The sequence below is a fragment of the Brachycentrus maculatus genome, unplaced genomic scaffold, assembly GCF_059751285.1.
Source record: "Brachycentrus maculatus isolate JH-2025_06_01 unplaced genomic scaffold, ASM5975128v1 h1tg000048l, whole genome shotgun sequence".
NCBI lineage: Eukaryota > Metazoa > Arthropoda > Insecta > Trichoptera > Brachycentridae > Brachycentrus > Brachycentrus maculatus.
The window spans coordinates 814,820-830,196 of NW_028280802.1; the positions used below are offsets into that span (position 1 = coordinate 814,820).

The 15,377-nt window shown below is 33.7% G+C and overlaps 1 protein-coding gene across 3 annotated transcripts in view; it reads right to left on the bottom strand.

The window, feature by feature from the left end:
- The window catches only part of LOC148312231 (discoidin domain-containing receptor 2-like), a 413,155-nt gene that overhangs the window by 248,174 nt on the left and 149,604 nt on the right, over positions 1 to 15,377 (bottom strand). For all 3 annotated transcript variants that reach the window (XM_088277615.1, XM_088277614.1, XM_088277613.1), the window contains one exon: positions 3,032 to 3,088. The gene's annotated coding sequence lies outside the window, so the exon portion shown is untranslated. The remainder of the gene's footprint in view (positions 1 to 3,031; positions 3,089 to 15,377) is intronic.

Sequence of the window (15,377 nt, forward strand, 5' to 3'; positions counted from 1 at the left end):
GTTGATCAGCAGCCTTCTAAGCAACCTCACAACAACATATGATTTTTCTTTTAGTTTTTAAAATTAATGATAGTTGAACTGTAACAACGGATTCTTCAGTTCTTTGGACACGTTGCGCGTGGTAATGAGGATAGCCTAAAATGACTGGTTGTGATTAGTAGCATGGAGGGGAAGAGAGGGAGAGGAAGACCTCCACACGATGGACTGGTCAAGTTAATACAGCAGCGACACCTCGGTGGTTAGAGCTCTACGTGCAGCGTAGTAAAGAGATAACTAGAGAGAGTCATTGCTTCGACAAGGGTCATAACTCTCATTAATGAGGAATAAGACGGAGAAGAAGATAGTTGGCCACCGTATCCAGAGTTATTCCTCGCCAAGGCAAAGAAGATGTATATCACATACTTATTTGCCACACCTGATCGTATCAAGTTTTCCTCGGTCTTCCTCTATCTTTTTTCAACACACTTTTCTTAATTTTATCGATAAAGCTTACCTCGGCCATGCACTCTTTCCTTATTTCACCATTAGAATATCTGTCATATATCGTTTTGCCGCACATGCGTCTAAGGGTTCACTTTCATCCTTCTTTTCTCAACTGCATGTTTCGCCTCCATAGATAAGGGTTGGATCTGGGACTTAGTTGTCAATGAAAGTATTTATTTAAAAAATGGAATGAATGACTTTGTAGAAAGGTTGTGTGTTAGTTCAATTTAAGATGTTAATTTAAAGACCGTGGCTATTATGCAAACCTTTCAGAGGTCAAGCCACAGCTCAGACTATGGCAAATGTATGACCATACGTCTTTAGACTAAAAGGCACATAAAAGGGGGCGCTGCCGAGGAGAAGGGCGGTGCGAGCGGGACGGCAGATGGGGCCAGCCGGAGTCTGGGAAGCGGAGACACCTGCGCCGACCCTTACGGCACCCCCGGGACCACAAATTCTTATTAACCCTCCGACCTCCCCGCCTGCCGCGCGGCTATGCCAAATGGGCCGAGTTTCATTGCCTAAGTGTTGCCGTATGCTTTGCTACATGTAGTAGTCATACACGACTAATATTTTACAATGTTTACATTTCATATCGCTTCGATGGTAATTTAAAAAATTCGGCTAAAAGTGGAAAAAACAATTTACAGCAATATCAATATTTTTGTAAATAAAATGTCTACCTTGTAAATATACTATGCTGCATTTTTATAACAAAATTAACGGTTTAGAACATGTGGAGGGAATGGATAACGAGAAAATGACTAAAAAAATATATGAGAACAGAACGAGGTACGGCCGAAAAAGACTTGGCACGATCAGATCAATCAGGACCTAAAATCTGGTGGTGTCAAAAGTCTAGATGTATGAATGTGAAGGAAGCGAGAAGTGTAACTCAGGACAGAAGATTATGGCGTTCCATCTTATTTGCCAACCCCTTCGGAAAAACAGCGTGATGGTAGTAGAAACAGTAGTAGTTTAAATACGTTAAGGTGTTTGAAAATGATGCGGAATGCGTCAAAACACGTGTGACAATAGACAAGAAAGATACAGTGGTATTTAGTAAGGGAAATTTAAATTAAATAAGTTTTTTGTCTAAACACCGGAACCAGTTTTAAATGATGGAAAAAAAAATATGCAATCATAAACATGTATCTTCATATTTAAAAAAAAATTGTCTCGTTAGCATTCCACCCTAAGGTTGGAAGTTGGGCCACGGGGAATAATCATTTACGGCTAAATGATGCCCATTAGGTTGGTGTTTTTGCAACAAGTCTCATCCTTATTTACGACCCGCGCCTTGCAAGATGCTCCCTTTTTGCGGTAGATCTTTGTACAAAATAAAAGTTCGGGACAAAATACACAGATTTCATTTCAGTAGCGGAGGGGTTAAAATTTATTTTGTTCCCCTTACAAAACGGTTTTTATTAATCCGACCCAATATAAACCGAATACCTCTAACTAGAGGAACTTTCTTTATTTTTTATTAAAGTATTGCTTCATTAATACCACTATTTCTTAAAATCTACTGTGCCACGTTTTTCGATGCATTCCGCATCATTTTCAAACATCATATGTAAAGCTAATTCTAAATTTTAGAGTAACTTTAACCTATATATTTCATAAAACATACAGGTTAGTAATTTTAAATAAAAAATTCATAAACATAGTACGAGAAATAAGGATAAAATAAGACTGAAATTTTAGAGAGAAAAAAACGGTGTTGCAAAAGTGTATAATGTATAAGGATTTGAAAATGTATGATGCGATGCCTGAATGTATGAGGAGTGAAGAGTCTGAAAATTTAAAAAAAAATGTTTTGTTTACTGTAAGAAGATGTAAATATATATGTTTATACTTATATAATGTAAATTAAGTGAAAAAAGTTTGTTTCAAATATAATACAATATAAGCTAACTAAAGAAATAAAAAACACATTTTTATTAATGCATTAAGTTGTATCTTATATAGTATAATACATTAGAATCGTTTTGAAACAGTGTTATATTGATTGTTACATACATGAAGGCAAGGTGATCACTCCTGCGCTTCAGGGACCAGTCCAGGGTTATAGTATAAAAAATAGAGTGTAAAATCACTAATATTTATTTTCACCCCCCCCCTGGGAACCGAGCCCAGGACCACCAGCACGGTAGCTTAATACGCTACCATTACACCATGGAGGCGGACTGTTATATATTACATTAGAAATGATTCATACTATTTTTTTGATATCTCAACATATGTAGATAAAGAAGAATATGACAGTCTGGGTATTTACAGAGCTTATGACCTATTATTTTGGTTGGTAAAGTGATCACTTTACACACGTGCAAAATGTCATATGACGTAACACATATGAAAGGTCATAAGCTCTGTAAATACCAAGATTTACATATTCTTCTTTATCTATGTTGAGATGTCATTTTTTTTTTAAAAATTACCTTCTAAGTTGAGAAAGCCCTGATTTGTGAACTATTGTTTGGACACACTCAAAATGGTCAATAATGCTCAATAATATCGTTCGGCATGCAATGTTTGAACTTACCTATTTTGTTGACAAGAAAGTTGAGAACTGCAAACTTTCCTTCGAGCTTGAGCCCATCTGAAAAAAAAAATCATTAAAAAAATGTTAAAAGTGATACACATTTAGTGAAAAAAATTGTTACAAATACCACATGTTTTTAAAGAGCGTACACAAATAATGTCCACAGGGAATACGTTTCTATGGTATTGATTTTACCAGCATGGATAAATAAACTTAAGCGCACACTTCCTGCAACAATTTGAAGGTTTAGATAAACCCAAGAAATGCAATGTTTACAGAATGTCACCATTAATTGCATTTTAAAATTGGATGTAAGAGCAGCGACGATGCCAAACAGTACATTAATTACTCCATAAAAAATGGAATTAAACTATGTATGTGAAATACTGATCAAACAAATAAGATTGCATAATGGTTTGATAATACATTATTTGAAATATATTTTAAAAATAAAGAAATGTTTAATATCTAATATTTTTTATCTTTATTCATGATAATAGAGGTGAGTACTAATAATAAATATAATTAAAATAGCTTAACATTTAAATGAAAATACCACGGATTTTAAAAAAAGGTAACAAATGTTTTATTATTTCTAGCTATTTACTAGCTGTTAAAGATACTTCATATTGAACATTTTGTTGTTTGTTTTTTTTTTTTTAAATCCTATCTTCATTAAAATATTAAGCGATTTGAATCATTTGCATTATAAGTTCTTGCCTCTCTTATCATGAATAAAGACTATGATTTATTTACCAAAAATTACTTGTATATTTGAGTAATTAGTTGCTTGGCAGTACCCGGCCACGCGTTGCTGTGGCTCAATCTGATTAAATGGAAAAAAAGAAAGTAGAAAGCACACATTTATAATGTTTAATTTCACAATGTTTATGAAGCAATACGAATATTAAGAATCTTTTAAACAACAATGCAATCGAGAACATTGAAATGCCTAGTAAGAGCAGCTGTCAAGAGCATGCTGTACGCCATAAAAAATGTTCAGTATTGCATTAGTTGCTGTTGACTGCATCATGTCTTCCCTCTTTAACGCAAATAATTTAAGGCAAATTAAAATCATTCGCAAAAATCAGCTGGTGATGCTGCCCGTCAATTGATAAATTGTAGTATCTAGGCATATAAATTGTAGTAAAGGCATATACACGGGTCTACCAAACAAAAAAAATACTCGACTGTAATCAGTGGTAAACGCTACAGCGAGACTAATTTGTGAAATTTCAAAATTCAGTCACATCACCCCACCACTTCATCAACTGCACTGGTTACGATTTCCCGAAAGGGTTGAGAATAAACCCTGTCTACTCATTTATAAATCACAACACAATATGGCTCCAGAATATCTAAAAGAGCTATGTATTCCAGACGCCTCAAGCTTCGATCGGCTACAACAGCTGCATTAGGTAAAGTGATCTTAGTAGCTCACCACCAATGCATTTAATTTGAGCCTATGTCTTGGGATTCTCTTCCACCAGTAGTTAGAAATAATTAGAGTGATATGTATATGTATGATCTTTAGAAAAAAAAATAAAAACACATTTGTTTGCTTAATCATTTCCCCTATCTCTTTTTACTAAATTAAATCACAGTGAAGCACCTTTGCTGTAGTATTTCACGAAAATGACGCTGTATAAATTAATCGAATTTATTATTTTAATTTTACCCGTCAAAAGATGGCGCTGCAATTGCGGTCAAAAAAGCTCCTTAATAAACATGCTTTTACCTGTCATTGGTGTATATTAAAACTGGCTCGAATTCAAATGTAACGCTGTGCGAAAATTTAAAGATTTGTAAAAATGGGAGAGTAACAGAGATTTAAGATTTTTAACAACCGAACGCTGATATTTTTATTTATAAGATACAGATGATATATTTTTATTATTAAAAGCTCATAAAAATATGCAATAAATCAAAAAATATTTGAGGATATTAAAAAAATGGGGATATTAAATTACATAGTTTTATAAAATCAGTACACATTATTGGAGAAAATGCCATTAAGTGCGGAATTTTCAGAAAATCTATTGACGAAACCGTAATATTTAGGGCAGATTAAAGTTGGTAATAAATTGAACCAAACGTAATGAAGGGGATGAATGTTTGAAGTCTGTTGGCTAGGCAACGGTTGGATACACGCCTTCTTATAGCACCCTCCACCCATCCGGCCAACACGTGGAAAACTGACGCATGCACCCGTACGTAATTAAGGGTAAAAGTCTTACGTAAGTCACCACGGGCGACAATATTAAAACTACCCTGAAAATGAAAATGGATCTTGAAAAATGATCACTCTTAATTACGAATATATTTATATCCACTTACTAACTAACTAACTAAATAACCACCACGCCGCTTCCCCGAAGGGGTAAGAAGAGAGGACAGAACGCCACACCAATGTGTCTTTGCACACAAACTTCGCCTCTTCCCTATTCTAATTAATTCTGACTCTTGACCTGATCACTTTCAAGTTTTTTTAAATACTTAATAATACAAATTTTTTCTTGGTCTTCCTCCATATAAGCCTATTTTTTACTATCCTCTCTTCACTTATTTAATTCGCATGCCCTAACCATCTCTACACAATTTTCTTAATTATATCGATAATGCTTATGTCTTGCATTATTTCCTTATATCACTACTCGAACAACTATTATACAACCTTTTGCCGCACATTCGTCTAATATATGTAAACTTGTGTATGTATACATGTAGATAAACATTTTATGTATGTATAATAGTACTTAAAGCATTTCGCACAAACGTCACCCCACAGTGGCCGAGCTTTACACAGGGGAATGGATCTTGGTTGTGGTGACCACAAATCCTAGATTAAGCTAGATGTCCTAGATGGTGAAATGTCTGTCAGGATTTACACATTCTGTATAATCCCGAATGTTTACTTCAAAATACACCACCCTATACAATAAAGATTAATGAGCCAAAATACTACACTGATAAATTATTTACAAATGGGTCATTCGCCAGAATATTTATAAAGATGCAATTCAATTATAACTCTTTATAAAACAAATTTTCATTTGTTACTATTTCAACAATATTCATTAAATTTAACAGCGCTATTTAGGCCTTACTCGCAATAATATAATTTATTTAGCGTCCGGCAAAGAGTCGGGGGCCACTTTAGGCTCGATTTTTTTTTAACTCACTAACTAACTAACTAACCATCACGCCGCTTCCCCGCAGGGGTAGGCAGAGAGAATCGAACGCCACACCACTCTGTCTTTGCAAACATTCTTTGCCTCTTCTACATTCATGCATCTCCTCATACATACCCGACGATTATTACGACCCCTGACCCAGCCGCTTTCAAGTATTTGACATACCTGATTGTGCCAAGTTTTCCTCGGTCGTCCTCTGCTTCTTTTTCCAACTACATTCGCTCCATAAATTTGTTTAACCGTTCTTTCTTCACTCATACGCTCCACATGTCCAAACCATCTCAACACACCTTTCTTAATTTTATCGATAATGCTTATCTCAGCCTTACATTCTTTCCTTATTTCATCATTCGAACATCTATCAAACATCGTTTTGCCACACATTCGTCTGAGGGATCGCATTTCGACTGCATTCAGTCTGCTTTCATCCTTCTTTTGCCAACTCCATGCTTCGCTTCCATACATAAGGGTTGGAACCAGAACTCCATTGTGTACTGTATTTGTTTGTTTTTAGAATTTGTATTGAAAAAAGATCACTTTTTTGGACTCATTACCTTACAACAACTCTTTTTTCAAAAGCGTATACTTATGTCGAAATTTTTATTTTATTTACTAAAACAGTTTGTAAAAAAATCAGTTTAACAAACGTTGAATGTTACCTGGATTTGTAGAAAAGTAAGTGCGATTTAATGTTTGTTGAGCCTTAATATGTCGTTCACTCCTTTCAAGAACGTCATAAATCAAAAAATTGATTTTTCAGGAGAACGTTTTTAAAGTTTAAAAATATAATACAATGCATTAAAAATAAATATCAAAAAACTTAATGAACTTTTTACTGTACAATGGATCTTTTTAATGTAAAACCTAAAAGTTTTTTCTCCATTTGAAAAATATTTAGTTTATTTAAAAAAATAATTAAACCGTACCTTTTATTCAAAATTCAAAAACGACAATTTCTGCCCTGTAGTGGGTAAATGTTAAGTTAAAAATAAGCCGCTTTTGTTGGGATATAGTACATTTTTTGGGCATTCCGAAAACATGCACAACTGAAAATTGACCCATTTTTGGTTTATGACGTTCAGGAAAGAAGTGAGCGATGTGTGTTTTTCTGTAAAGGATTTATATACGATACATTTATTTACGTATTAAGCATAAGCTTTTGACTCTTGACTAGGTGGATAATAAAACGGTTTTAGCATCGGGTTTTATATTTTGTATTCTGACTACAACATCAATTTCTTAGTAACTGAATAATAACGTTGATTGTTTGCATATTTAACACAAATCTATTCTAGCGGGTATTTCTGCCAATAAAATTAATATAATTACTTTGGAATAGCATATTATTTCAGAGCGCCAATAGTTAGTAGCAGTTTTGCTCGGAAGATGCAACCAAGCTTTGAAATGCACTGGAGAAAGTTATAGCTCGCGAACTGTTTACTTCAGTAAAGATTAGTTTGTAAGTTAATAGATCTATTAACTCTGTCAGAGATCTATTCGAATTTATGCACGTCTATCTAACGGTGATTTTCCGAATGCATTTTCCAGAATTTTGTTTGTCACAGAAGTGCATGTTATATTTGTTTGTATTTGACTTATTATTCATAAACCAAACCTCTAAAATGGGTTTTGAATTATGCCATCTTTTATTTTACATATATTGGGTACATTGGATTCACATTCAATATATATTATATAATTCGATATAACGAACGAATCGAGCGGAGGGGGTGTTCATTAAAGCTGAAAGTCCGTTGCATAAAAACAAGTTTAAAATAAATCAAAAAACTAATTTTGAAAATATGAACACTGCATTAAGATATAAATAAAAAACAAACAAAATTCTATTTATTATCTTCGAGAACTCGTCGTGAAGTGACGTTGCCGTTTGAAATCGACGCTGTTTGATATTTTGGTAATGCTCTTTTAAAAAAGGAGTGTAGGTTATGTTTGCGCTTTTGAAGTTTGCTGTGTTTTTTATATAATCAGAGTTAATAATATAGATAGTAGAACGACGTTATCGGGCAATTTGTCAAAAAATATTATTATACCCTCGAGATGTGATTTTACCACTGATAATTTCATAGCCGCTAAAAATTGTGTACATTCGGAGACACTTAAATTTAAGTTTGTATAATATTAACATGTTATTAATTTATTTTACATTTGTTTTATCCGAAAATTGTAAAATAGGGTTCCGTTATACCGAGGTTTTACTGTACAATGATTTTACAATAAACGTATCCTATAAGCTCCCTTGAGACAATGTTTTGTAAAAATGGCGTTGTATGAATTAGATTTTTTATTTCTTATAACGGGTGCAATGTGACGCTGACTTTAATACATTCTGTTAAAAATACTATTATAAAAAAATCATATTATTTTACTATACTATACATAAATAAAAAAATATATATATATTTCGTTCGACCATTTATCTGAGTTCGGTTTGGGTGGCGTTTTGTGTACGGAATCGCCTTTGAAAGATGGCCCATTCGCCTGCTTTCTGACAGGGAAGTGGTTTGTGTACCTCGGGGACCTCTGAGAATACCCTTAGCAAAATAAAAGAGAGTTTTGGTTTGCTTTGGCCCACAGCGCAGTTGTATAAGTGGATTTTCTTGTGTGCGATCAGCTATCGTATTACCTTTAAAAATATTAACGTACTGTATCTGTTAAGATGTGAATCTCTTAGAATTGCGGTTCTGAATATAGTCCAGGCTTCAGCTTATTACTATTGAATATCTTAATTTAAATCGATTATGCTTATCGAACATCTAACATATAAACATGGTTTTGCCGGCAATCCATCCATGTTTGTTTACATACATTTTATCCATGTTTTGAATATAAAAAACAATACGATTATTTTTTGTGTTTTTTTTACTAAAATTAAATTTATAAGACTCTAAAAATCAGTGTTTGATTAAAATATTTCATATGTATATGTTTAAATGAAAATGGAGTTCTACAATTTTAACGCCAAATCTACATATTAATAAACATTTTTTGTTACAAGAGATATTTAGTTGATTTAGTTAAAACGATGACCATCTATTACAATAAAAACAACATTGTATGTTTTCATGATAAGCCGGAGATTACGTAAGGATACACCGAAATGCGCATCTCTTGAATCATAACAGTGATAGGATTTAAAATACTGACGGAGGACAAATAGGGTTTAACCCCTGACCGAACGGTCGATCAAAGTCCACTTATGAAAACGCTACCCAAATATTCTCTAAGCGCTGGCCAAATAGAGGCTGTTATTTTAATGGTTAACCAAATTGGTGGCACTGTTATTGAAGAACTTGAAGGCTACCCAAAATAATCAATAAACACTGGTATCAATTTTAACTTAATATATGCAGAACGATAAGCTGTGGTTATATGAGATGCCAGATACAAACTATTAGAATACGGTAAAAGCTTGGATATTTTCTAAATATATATTTTAGATCCTAGTACATTGCAAACATTTTTACATGAATACGGTACACACATCAAACTTATTTGGCAAATAAAATAAATAACCGAAGATTTATTTTTATACAGATTTACTGAACAAATTTACGTCGTGAAAATAAATCGACAATGTATATAGGTACGTAGGTACATACGAGATATCCCGTACAAATATGACACTCCTGATAAAAGTGTCAAATTTTCGATATAGGAATTTACCGAGAATTTCCTTTTTGAAATCGGATAAAGAAGATTTCTGCAATATCGAATATGAAATGTGATGGATTAGAATAGGGATGTCAAATATTTTTTTTACTTATATTCGTCGTCTCTGATAAAAAAAACTGATGTGAATGTCATTAATTTTACACATGTAGAAATAACATTATATGTTCGGATATGATATTTATAATATTTCCAAATCGGTAATTATACCATACGTAATTGATTATTAACATAAATTTCAATGTTTTTTTTTTAATGTCTCGTCTTTGAATTTGTATAATTTAATAGTTTTTAATATTAATTCTAAAAAAATGCCTTTATTCCATTTATATTTCCTACCCCTGTGCATCAGTTATACCCTCTGGCAAAATGATGTTTCCCAAATCGGATGTGATATACGTCATTTCTTAAACTGATTGAAGTTCGAAATATCTCCAAGTTTTGCTGTTAGGAATGCGTCTTATATCACATGAGCAACTTCGAAGAAGTGCTTAAAAGCTATTTTATTTAAGCTCAATATCGACGGTAGCTAAAAAGTGAATATGGTAAAAATAAGTTTAAACGACAATAAACTTATAACGCACGACATTTTCATTCATTTTTTACAGTTCAAAATAAAAGTACTGTATAAGTTAATTTTTTTTGTAGTATTTTATAAGAATGCCAACAAAAAATCCCTTGTAAAAATATAGGAAAATGTTTTATTTATAAATTTTCATGCCTTTTTATGAAATTATTTTTAAAAAAACACTTATTTTTTTAAATAAAATTCAACTTGACGAATTAACATGTATGGTTAGTTGAAACTTATGTTATTTCGTAAGTCGACGGGTTTTTCTACCAATAGAGTAGAGTTTTTGTTAATTTTGTGTTCAATAATAATTGTTTTAAGTTGGTCTTTAAATACATATGGCATATTTAAATCGATTACATAAAACGAAAATGGTATATTTAAAAAAATAAACATATGAATTTCCTGAATCAGAAATAGTTCCCTATATTTCATGTACATATTCAACACTTTCAACCCCTTGTCATGGAAATCACTGTCATATTAAAAATACAAGCAATTCGAAAAGATTATTTTTTGTTGGTATAACAGACGAAGGTCGAAAGAAATGGCCGTCAAAAATAATCCTCAAACAATACATGGCAAATGAGTAGTCCCTTTTGTGTTATATGTATGTATTATGTGTGTTGATTGTCATAGACAACGGATGTCGTTAAACCACTTAAGACAATAAATGTGGCTACGCGCTGTTAAGATAACAATGAATACATTTAGTAAGCCGAACATTATGACCCAGTGACTACTTCGTGTAGCTAGTTTACAAAATGATGCGTTTCATTAAGATATTAACAATATTCTAAATTTGCCGACCAGATGTTTAGATCAGTATAAAATGAGGAAAAAAATATCTTCTGTTCTAACGCAACTCTAGCTTATTGTTTTGTATTCGTATTAACTAAAACCAAATATATTTACCAACGACAAATTAATTATTCCATGTGTTTTCAACGGTGGCGGCGTCTCGTTTATTAATTTTTAATCATCAATGAAATTAGTTGTACTATAAATTTCTAAGTACGTAGTTTTATGAGTACGTATATTTTAAAACCTTCTTAAGATTTGAATTGTTCACTAAAAACAATAATTATTAATTATTGTACTCATTCGTTATGAACGTATTATTATTGTAGGTATAATTATTCTTCATTTCAAAGTGTGCAACCATGTGGCTACCGGCCGTTTGAATCAGACCCCATAACTAAGTTACTTAATAAAGCACATTACACAGAAGCCTAAGATCGAGACCAGTACCCGGTACCCACCCTCTGCAACTCGTGAATTATTTTACTACACAACTTTAACCAAGGGTTAATTATTAATTATAATCATAACTTGATTAATAAATATGGACTGTTGAAACCTAAACGTCACTCCGGGATTATAATTAAGCGAATTGATTTATGGCGTACTCAAGCTTTTCAAAGGGTGCATAAAAAATCTCACTTCTGTAAATGCGATTGCATAAGTAAACGGTGCAATAACAATTACAAGGTTTTAAAGGAATCTTGTAAATTATAATTTGCAATTTATAAGTTGCTGTTGATTTATTGAAAAGTAATTAAATTAAAATAATATGAACTGCTAAAGTGTTCAAACATCTGGGCTGTATCGAACGAACAAGCTTTATTTATTAATTTTTACCAAAAAACCTTGTTTATAGTCACTTACGACATAAACACATGTTTTATATTTTCATATTGAGCAAGGTGGTTGTCAATAATGAATTAAATAGTGAATGTCACACAGTGTATAAAATGATTGATTAAATTAACCCACGAAGGCTCTAAATTCCTGTAAATACGCAGTCTTCCATATTCTCATTGCAATTCACTTCTTCATCCATGCTGGTACTTGGATTTAATATTTAAACTACTTTTATATACTCGTAATTCATGATTTAGGAATAAAAAATTATTAGACGTAGTTTTTGAAATATTATTGCTGAAAACGGAAGAATTATTTCGAAATAAGTAATATTTTACTTTTTGTCCGCCTCCGTAGTGTAATGGTCAGCACGCTCGGCTACCGTTCTGGAGGTCCCGGGATCGATTCCCAAGGGTGGTAAATATTAAAATAATTATTCCCAAGGGTGGTAAAAGTGATTTTTTCACTGTCATATTTATTCAATATTACCCTAGACTGGTACCTGAAGCGGAGGGCTGATCACCTTTCCTTCATGTGTAAACGATCAAGATAACACTGCGTTTATATGACGCAGTGCCCTATGCACCATTGGGGTGCGGATAAGGGTTTTATTATTATTGTATTATTATTTTACTAAAACTATACGATATGCTGTCTAATGAAAACTGCAAGTTACGTTAAAAAAATATGATTTTTGTATTCATAAAATGTTTAGATATTTACATACAAAACTAGTTGTGTTTACTGTTGATTCTTGACCCCTCCTTTCAAGTTCATTAAATAAGGAAAGAGGGAGGATTAAATCGTCCTGCCGAACAGATGTTTTAAATAAATTAACAAATACCCTTCCCCTTCCGGTGGTCATCTATACGGACATTAGCATATACACAAACGCGTCTCTCTTACCATAATTAGGTCGGGAATAGATTCATGAAGAGTATCATAAATAATCACGTGGGGAATAAAATTGGCCAAACAATCATTCGTTTCGGAACGGCTGTAGGAGCTCGCCATCTGTTAGTTCCAGGAGCATAGGAGATAAGTTAGGTTAGGGGCGAGTTCACCCCCCAGTTTTCATCCTTGAATTACAAAAATCAACAGACCCCGCGAATAATCAGAATTGCGAGAATATTGACTGTACCTCGGAAGTCGGAAAAACTGAAGATTTGCCAAAGTCATTAGGGATATGCTTTTTCCTTAAATATATTTGTTTCAGTATTGCATTTCTTCCTTTTCAGGTTTATTAAATGTCATGTATGGGTAACTAAATTTAGATATAACAATGCTTACTACCTATCTACTAATATTACCTAACCTAACCGTTGACTGTAACAGTTTTACTGAAAAAAAATTGTCCATTAATTATTTTATGTTATTGATTCAGTAACACGAGTTCATACTCTATATATCAGAATCATGATACGTTAATAGAAATATCCACTCAAAATTTCCGTGATTAGAAAAACAAACCTGAATAACACACTTAGAAAGATGTCACTAGAAAAATCACAGTTGAAGTCAGCGTTGAGTATTAGAGTTTTATTTCCAGAAAAGGGCCAAGCTCTAGGCTTGCTGAACTGTTAACGTACAAAGGCGGAAAACTGGAATATTATCAATTACACACATTATTCAACTAGAGTCGCTTTCCAAATGAATTTAGTATTGTCGCTGCAATGAGCAGCTCAAAACTATGGCCTATGGCCTATTTGTTTGTCACATCTAAATAAATATATAAACGTCAGTTTATACGGGTAGTACGGCTCTGTCCCAACCGCACAGTGGCTGTGTAGCCGTGGAGGTAGAATTAAGCGGACGCGATGATATTTCACCGCTCATCACTGACGGATGCATTAATATTGCCCCCTCTAGTCTCGTCAGCTGCTTCATTCGGCAAAAGTGTTTCCATTTTCCATTATATTGCAGCACTTTCAGCTTTGCCCCGTGATATCGCATGGCGGCAAGCTTTGTGCGGATCCACACTATGAGCGCTTGTGCACTACACGGAATTTTACCGTCCGGATTTATATTATTATTTTTTTTTAAATAAAAGCAACTGCAATAGTTTAGCGTGATCGAATATACGCGCACCGTGATCATGTTCCGATCAAACGCACCGATCCGAAGAAAGACGGTCAAAAGCACAAGCCAATCATCCGTTTTATCATGCTAACCGGACTGCCGGACAGTAAAATTCCGTGTAGTGCTCAAGGTTAGCATGATAAAACGGATGCTTGGTTTGTATTTTTATCCGTCTTTCTTCGGATCGGTGCACGATCACGGTGCGCGTAAACTCGATTACGCTTAACTGTCGTAGTCTCTTTTATTTGAAAAAAAAAACGGATTGCCGGACAGTAAAATTCCGTGTAGTGCACAAGCGTCCTATGCGTCCTTCCTGCGCTTTACTGCCGGCACTTTGCTCACTTCGATTAGTTCGCAAATTTATCGGAGTATATAGGTATCGTTAGTAGTGACATTTTTTATGATTTTTGAACGTTTTCGTTAGTCAATACTTTTAATAACAGTTCACACTTCCCTTTTGTAATATTAGCAGGCAGTGACAGCGAACAAGGCAAACGACCGTCCCGAAACAGCAAAACAATAATGAATATTATTTATTCACATATCCTCAAATTTATCGATATCGACAAAATTTTAGAAAGTGTGTTGAGATGGTTTGGACATGTGGAACGCATGAGTGAGGAAAAAACGGTAAAACAAATTTATGAGGCAAATGTAGTTGGAAAAAAAAGCAGAGAAAGACCGAGGAAAACTTTGCACGATCAGGTATGTCAAATACTTGAAAGCGGCCGGGTATAATAAGGATCGGCCGGTGTGTTGTTATGAGGAGATGCACGAATGTGGAATGGGCGAAGAATGTTTGCAAATACAGAGTGATTCTCGCTGCCTACTCCTGCGAAACGGCGTGATGAAGTTAGTTGTATTCTCAAATTTAAGGTAATTTTTTAGCGCGGCATGGTTTGCCGCGATGTAACAGCGATGTATCACTAAAAGGTTATTCCAATGAATAGCAGCAGTCAGTTTTGTCCAAAAGCGGGTCGTCGTGTTCGTCACAGTCATCTATCATCTGTATCTATCATCCACGATTTGTTTTTGCGATAGGCCGCTGTGGAGAGGTAAAATATAGCCTCTCCTGTTATTCTGATGCCCTAGTAAACTCAGGCGTAGCATTTGCTCTGAAGAATGACTGATGAAACATATAATTCAAAATTTTCCCTCACTTTGTTCA